Source organism: Lactuca sativa, chromosome 9 (genome assembly GCF_002870075.4).
Source record: "Lactuca sativa cultivar Salinas chromosome 9, Lsat_Salinas_v11, whole genome shotgun sequence".
NCBI lineage: Eukaryota > Viridiplantae > Streptophyta > Magnoliopsida > Asterales > Asteraceae > Lactuca > Lactuca sativa.
The window spans coordinates 124280252-124287587 of record NC_056631.2 but is presented as its reverse complement, the minus strand read 5'-3'; positions in this window follow the sequence as shown (position 1 = coordinate 124287587).

The following is a 7336-nucleotide window of genomic DNA, read 5'->3' as shown; positions in this document are numbered from 1 at the left end:
TTCGGTGTTGAGTTTCCGATTGATCTGGTTCCTATTGCGATGGGAGATGTCTGTGTAATTGTGGGCATGGACTGGTTGAGCAGATTCGGCGCAGTTATCGACTGCGAGCGTCAGCTGGTGACCGTACGAGACCCTAGTGGGGGAGTTCTTTAGCGAGGGTACATGTTCGGGATCAGCATTTTGTTTGGCCGCTAGGGCGAGGCAGTGTCTACAGCAGGGCTGTAAGGGTTTTGTGCCGTATGTGATGGATACGCGGGTGGATTCCGGGAGGCCGAGTTCAGTTGAGGAGGTTCCAGTGGTGCGTGAGTTCCCATATGTTTTTCCCGAGGAGTTGCCGGGTGTTCCTCCTGTGGGGCAAGTGGAGTTCAGTATCGATTTGGTTCCGGGGGCCGCGCCTATCGCTAAGGTGCCTTATCGCCTTGCACCTCCAGAGATGCAAGAGTTATCCTCACAGCTTCAGGAGCTGCTGGCGAAGGGATTTATTCGGCCGAGCAGCTCGCTGTGGGGAGCGCCTATCCTGTTCGTCAAGAAGAAGGATGGTTCACACCGGATGTGCATTGACTACTGGGAGTTGAACAAGCTGACGGTCAAGAACCGTTACCCGTTACCAAGGATCGACGATTTGTTCGATCAGTTGCAGGGAGCATCTTGTTTCTCCAAGATCGATATGAGGTCTGGATATCATCAGGTGAGAGTTCGGGATGAGGACGTCCAGAAGATAGCGTTCAGGACGCGTTATGGGCATTATGAGTTTGTGGTGATGCCTTTTGGGCTCACCAATGCCCCGATGGTCTTCATGGATCTCATGAACCGAGTATGTAGGCCGATGTTGGATCGATCGGTGATTGTATTTATCGATGACATTCTGGTATATTCGAGATCTAGAGAGCAGCATGAGGAGCATTTGAGAGAGGTCCTTGGGGTTCTGAGATCGGAGAAGCTTTATGCTAAATTCTCCAAGTGTGATTTCTGGTTGCGGGAGGTCCAGTTCTTAGGACATCTTGTTAACCAGGAAGGGATATTGGTCGATCTGGCCAAGGTTGAGGCGGTGATGAGTTGGGAGGTGCCGAAGTCACCCTATGAGATCAGGAGTTTCCTAGGGTTAGAAGTGTATTATCGGAGATTTATCAAGGATTTCTCCAAGATCGCAGTGCCACTCACCAGATTGACCCGAAAGGGTGTTGCTTTTTCATGGGGCCCCGAGCAGCAGGCCTCCTTTGAGACACTTCGCCAAAGGTTGTGCGAAGCCCCGGTATTAGCTCTCCCGGAAGGGATGGAGGACTTTGTGGTATATTGTGGTGCATCGATTTTGGGGCTGGGAGCGGTGCTGATGAAGAGGGGGTATGTGATAGCATATGCATCGAGGCAGCTGAAGCCTCATGAGACGAGATATCCCACCCATGATCTAGAGTTGGGGGCATGGTGTTCGCCCTCAAGATTTGGCGTCACTCATAAGAGTTTGAGGTACTTGATGGATCAACCCTACCTAAATATGCGACAGAGAAGGTGGTTGGAGGTGGTCAAGGATTATGATTGTGAGATCCTGTACCACCCAGGCAAGGCTAATGTGGTAGCTGATGCGTTGAGCCGCAGGGCGGAGAGCACTCCACTATGGGATGTATGTTTGAGATTGACCGTGATAGCTCCGGTATTGGACGCCATTCGTGGGGCACAGGCCGAGGCTGTGCAACCTGAGATGCAGAAGAGGGAACGAGTTGTTGGTTTGGTTTCAGAGTTCGTTACCGATGGTCGGGGGCTTATGACATTTCAGGGGCGTATCTGGGTGCCGTTTGTGGGAGGAACGCGTACCATTTTGATGGAGGAGGCTCATCGGTCGAAATTTTCGATCCATCCGGGGGCCACTAAGATGTATTTGGATTTGAGAAAGGAGTATTGGTGGCCTTGTATGATGAGGGATGTTGCGTGGTTTGTTGAGAGGTGCTTGACCTGCCGTAGGGTTAAGGCCGAGCACTAGAGGCCGCATGGCAAGTTGCAGCCATTAGACTTTCCCGAGTGGAAGTGGGAACATATCACTATGGATTTCATCACCAAATTGCCGAGGACTACCAGAGGAGTTGATGCAATTTGTTTGATTGTGGACAGGTTGACGAAGAGCGCTCACTTCCTTGCCATCAGTGAGAGTTCTTCAGCAGAGAAATTGGCGGAGGTGTATGTGAGGGAAGTGGTATCTCGGCACGGGGTGCGATCTCGATTGTCTAAGACCATGATGTGCGTTTCACTTCCAGATTCTGGAAGAAGTTTCATGAGGAGTTGGGTACTAGACTGAATTTTTGTACCGCATATCATCCCCAGACAGACGGTCAGAGTGAGCGGACGATTCAGATGCTTGAGTACATACTCCGAGCATGTGTGTTGGATTTCGGGGGTAGCTAGGATGCGTATTTACCCTTGGCAGAGTTTTCCTACAACAACAGATATCATTCGAGCATTGGTATGCCACCCTTTGAGCTGTTGTATGGGAGGAGGTGTCGGACCCCCATTTGTTGGGGAGAGGTTAGGTAGAGAGTGATGGGCAGTACAGAGATCGTACTTCAGACGACAGAGCAGATTCAGCAGGTTAGACAGAGGTTGTTGACCGTTCAGAGCCGATAGAAGAGTTATGCAGACAGACGCCGGTCCGAGCTTGAGTTCCAGGTCGGCGACTTTGTTCTCCTGAAGGTCTCTCCTTGGAAAGGAGTGATTCGATTCAGGAAGAGGGGCAAGTTGGGGCCTCGATATATTGGTCCTTTCCGTGTGATCGCGACGGTACGCCGGGTAGCCTATCGTTTGGATTTGCCAGCAGAGTTGGGGCAGATTCACGACATTTTTCACGTGTCGCAGCTGAGGAAGTGTATAGCCGATGAGTCGGCAGTGGTTCCATTAGAGGATATCCAGGTGGATGCGAGCCTGAATTATGACGAGAGACCAGTGGCCATCAGAGATCGGAAAATCAAGGTTTTGAGGAACAAGGAGGTACCCCTGGTGTTGGTTCAGTGGCAACATCGGAAGGGATCAGAGATGATCAGGGAGCCCGAGTGTGAGATGCGTGAGCAGCATCCGGAGCTATTTTCAGAGCGACACTTCGAGGGCGAAGTCTAGTTCTAGTGGGGGAGAGTTGTAACAGCCCGGATTTCCAGGTATCTTTTATGCATATATTTTTGGTGTTTTGTGAGGGGACTCGGCTAGTTGGAGCTCAAACTCGCCGAGTAGGATCGCGGTTCTGGACGCAGGTTCGCGCCTGGACATGGCGAGTCCAAGGGATGGACTCGACGAGTCCGCGCTGTTTAATGAAACCCTAATTTCTTGGGTTTGGGACCTATTTAAAGGGCCTTAAGGCCGTCATTTGTGCTCACCAGTCCCCTGAGTGAAACCCTAGCGAGCTTGAGCATTTGGAGTAAATCAAGGAGCCATTAGTGACCTTGGAGGTGTTATCTAGCAAGGGAAAGGAAGCAATAGCCAAGGGGAAACAAGAAGAGCCACTTCCTGAAGATTTGAGGTCCAGAACATCACATTTGAGGTACTACCTTCGTGCCATTCTTTGTTATGTTGATGTTTATGTTGATTTAGGGCTTATTGAGCCCTTTTGTGGCTAGATCTAGTGCTTCCTTGGTCCCTTAACCGAGTTAGGTTCTAGATTTGGACCCTTGGAGGTCCAGAGTGTCCCTTTGCCCAAGCTTTTTATGAATCCATGTGGGTTTTGGATTGGGGTCTTTGTGCTTGAGGTCAAAACACCATTTATGAGTCATGGGGTGTGTTATGAGCACCAAGACATGGACTTTACGTGATTAATAAGCTTAGGAGGGCTAGATCTATGAGTTGTTGGAGCGGATCTGACCTCAGAAGCAAGTTTGAGTTGATGCATGGCATGGACTCGCCGATTCTGAAGAACAGACTCGGCGAGTAGCATGAAGATTGTCCTTAACCACTCAGTGAGTGGTCCTGCCGAGTTTTGGGTTGACTCAGTGAGTCAGGGAGAGTTAGAGAGGGTTGACAGGTAGACTGAGTCGAACTGGAACTCGCCGAGTTGTTCTTGAGACTCGGCGAGTTGAGTCGGGGTGGCCCCGCGATTCATACCAGGTGGAACTCGTCGAGTCAGGGGAATACTCGACGTGTCAAAAAGGGAATCCTAGAGAGTTGGTGAAAACGCTTAGACTCGCCGAGTCGCCCTAGTGCACTCGCTGAGTTCGGTCAAAGTTGACCGTTGACCAGAGTTGACCAGTGTTGACTTGATAGGGGTAGTCAACCTTAGTGGTAAAAGTGTTAATTAGAGATATATGATGTTATAGGAGGATTATAGCTCGGAGGATCGAGCACGAGTGATTTCCAGGATTCGCGAGTTATCGAGATACACGAGGTGAGTCTTCTCACTATACTTTACCTTGAGTTGGTAATCAGAGTTATGTGACAGAGTATTTGTATGCTATATGTATGTGATGTGTTGTACTGCATTATTTCTATGTGATTTATGTTGTGCATGTTTATAGAGTTGGAACCGGAAGGTTCACAGAGTTAGAACCTGAGGGTTCACAGAGTTTGGGTGCACAGACCCATAGAGTTATAGCCTCGAGTGGCTAATATGTGTTATATGTGGTATTTTGGGGAACTCACTAAGCTTTGTGCTTACAGTGTTAGTGTTGTTGTTTTAGGTACTAACGATGACCGTGGGAAGGCGTCGGCTTGATCTGTACACACGCATGGGATTTTTGAAATATATATGATCTTGGGATTTTATATGATGTGAATTGGGATTTTAAACTTGATGTTTTATGAAAATTAATGAGAAATGTATATTTTTTATTTGTGAAAAATTATTTTGAAATTCACGGTGTTACAAAATAATTAAGGACCTTGTCGCCACTCAGGCGAAGGAAAGAGAGCATCAGGATAGACACTCAACACTCGAAGAGAGAGTGGTCGCAACCGAGCATAGATTGGCAGAACTACAGGATGCATTGACTTCGTTAGTGATTACACTAGTCGAGAGATTTATTTGCAATCTGAATTTTCCTTGCAATGATGTGGTGTAGACCTGCATCAGGCACAAAATTTTCTCTAAAACTAAATATACTAGAATCATACAAATGAAATGCGCATGCATATTATTTCATTGGGAGCAATATTACTAAGAATTCATAAGTTTATTGCATATAGACTCTCATTATGAATTGTTTTTAAAACACCATAAAAATTGGAACTCGATTCAAAACTAAGATAAACTTAGTTAGATAACTCACGACGTATAAATCCTTACTAAAGACTCATTATCATCCCACGTTTTTAAACGTCATGGTTGAAAGGTGTCTTTTTCATAAGTCTAGAGGGTGCGATCATACCATCACAGATGCACCAGATCCCATCAGGACTCCACAGTTAAGCGTGAATGGACAAGAATAGTACTAAGATGTACAAACTTAATAGTCGTACGAAACCTACTTCTACCTATTACCATAACTCTATCTCAGGAATGTGGGTAGAAACATTGATAATAGCATAGGAAAGGGCAAAATTCATATAAGTATATATACATTGTAAGAATATCACTAATAGTGACCATCATTACTCATGAGGTCGTTTCTCACCATACGACAAGATTATGTCGTCACCAGGAGGTAAACAGCTAACAAGCAAGGAGCCAATCCTGCAGATAGACTCTACTACTTTTCAAGCTGCAGTCATGGGAGCCGTGTCAGCCGTCATGGCAGAACTCAATGCTAACAAACTAGCGATGTTGGAGGAAGTGTCGACAATACAAATCGCAGTAATAATCAAGGGCACCGGTGGGTGTCTACCAACAAAGATTCCTTAGATCAGAAACCAAAGGGCAAGAAACGAAAGTTTTGGGACAAAAAGAAGCGCACTCTAACTCAAAAACTTGCTAAAAGACAACAATCCGTGGCTACCCCTAAAATAACAACTTCAATCACACCTCATGCCTCGACACTAGCCACAACGCCTGTCACTCAAGCACCGGTCAGAAAATACATGGGAACACTTCCAAAGTGTAACAAGTGTAGCTACAATCACAATGGGGTTTGCCGGGTGCCGCACTGTAAAAACTGCAACAAGAACGGACATATTGTCCGCTTGTGCAGGATCCAGACCTAGCACATTGCTCCAATCACCAATACCAGTGTAACCCCATTATGCCACCTATGCAGTGAAATGGGACACTTCAAGAGAGACTATCCAAGTGAGAAGAATGACATTGGAGTAGGAGGAGTGTGACAAACAAACCAGTAGGAGCAACAAGGAACCTCATTAGGACTTTTGTAATGTTTCCAAGAACAAGGACGTTTAACTACCATGTGTTGGTAATGAATTTGGTATGTTTTCTAAAATTACCGCCTTTCAAAGAGTAGTTAAAATACTCTCTCGTTCAGTCAAATCAAAGACACTCATATATGACCTTAGGATCATTACCAGTGAGCTATGATGACTTGGTGTATACATCAGGGCTAATTATAATCAAAATAGTACAGACTTAAAGCAAATAATTTAGTCCTAATTCTTGTTCCATGTCTAGTAGTGGGGTTGGGGTAGAGCCACTCACTCGACGGTTTCATCAATACCGAATTACATACGACTTGCATATACCGATTGATCATAGAGTGATCTATCGGGGATCATGATTTAAAGTATCATTATTAGCTATCAGAACACACTTACTACCAGTACTAGCTACTGTGGTATAAATCATTTGCAGAAACAATAACATCGATCTAAACGAAACACACTAAAAAAGAAACACAGAATGCACTATCACTCTAAGGAATATCTCTTACGAATACAACTTAACACATGTATCACTAAAAAGATCTGTCTTTGTCACTCGATTTCGATTAGTATAGTCCTCACCTCCCTGAATAAATGTCTACGAAAAGACCCTTCACCTAACCCACTGAATATCGAAAACCTCGTCCCTCATAAATGCAAATCCGACACGGACCTCCAGGTCATCTCTCGCTGTGAAACCCCAAAACACTCACCAGAGGAGTATTATACCCTTTGAAACCTTTCCACAAGTATTTCCAAAAGACCCATCGGGAATTTCATGTATGCAGCAGATAAGGTTTAAGCACAGAAGCTTGGGACGAATACAGTTAGTCTATCTCTACTAAGTGTATATGCCAGGATAATATATAATTAAGATTCTACGGAAATTGGGTGTGTGTTTCCGCCATATTTCCTGTTCCATGTCTGGTTGTGGACTTCGGGAAGAGTCACCCATGAAATTGTCTTACCAACCCTAATTACATACGACCTATATGAGGAAGTTAATGATAGATGTACCAGGTACGGATCCTACCATGAACTTCGGAAAAAGGCTACCCAGGAA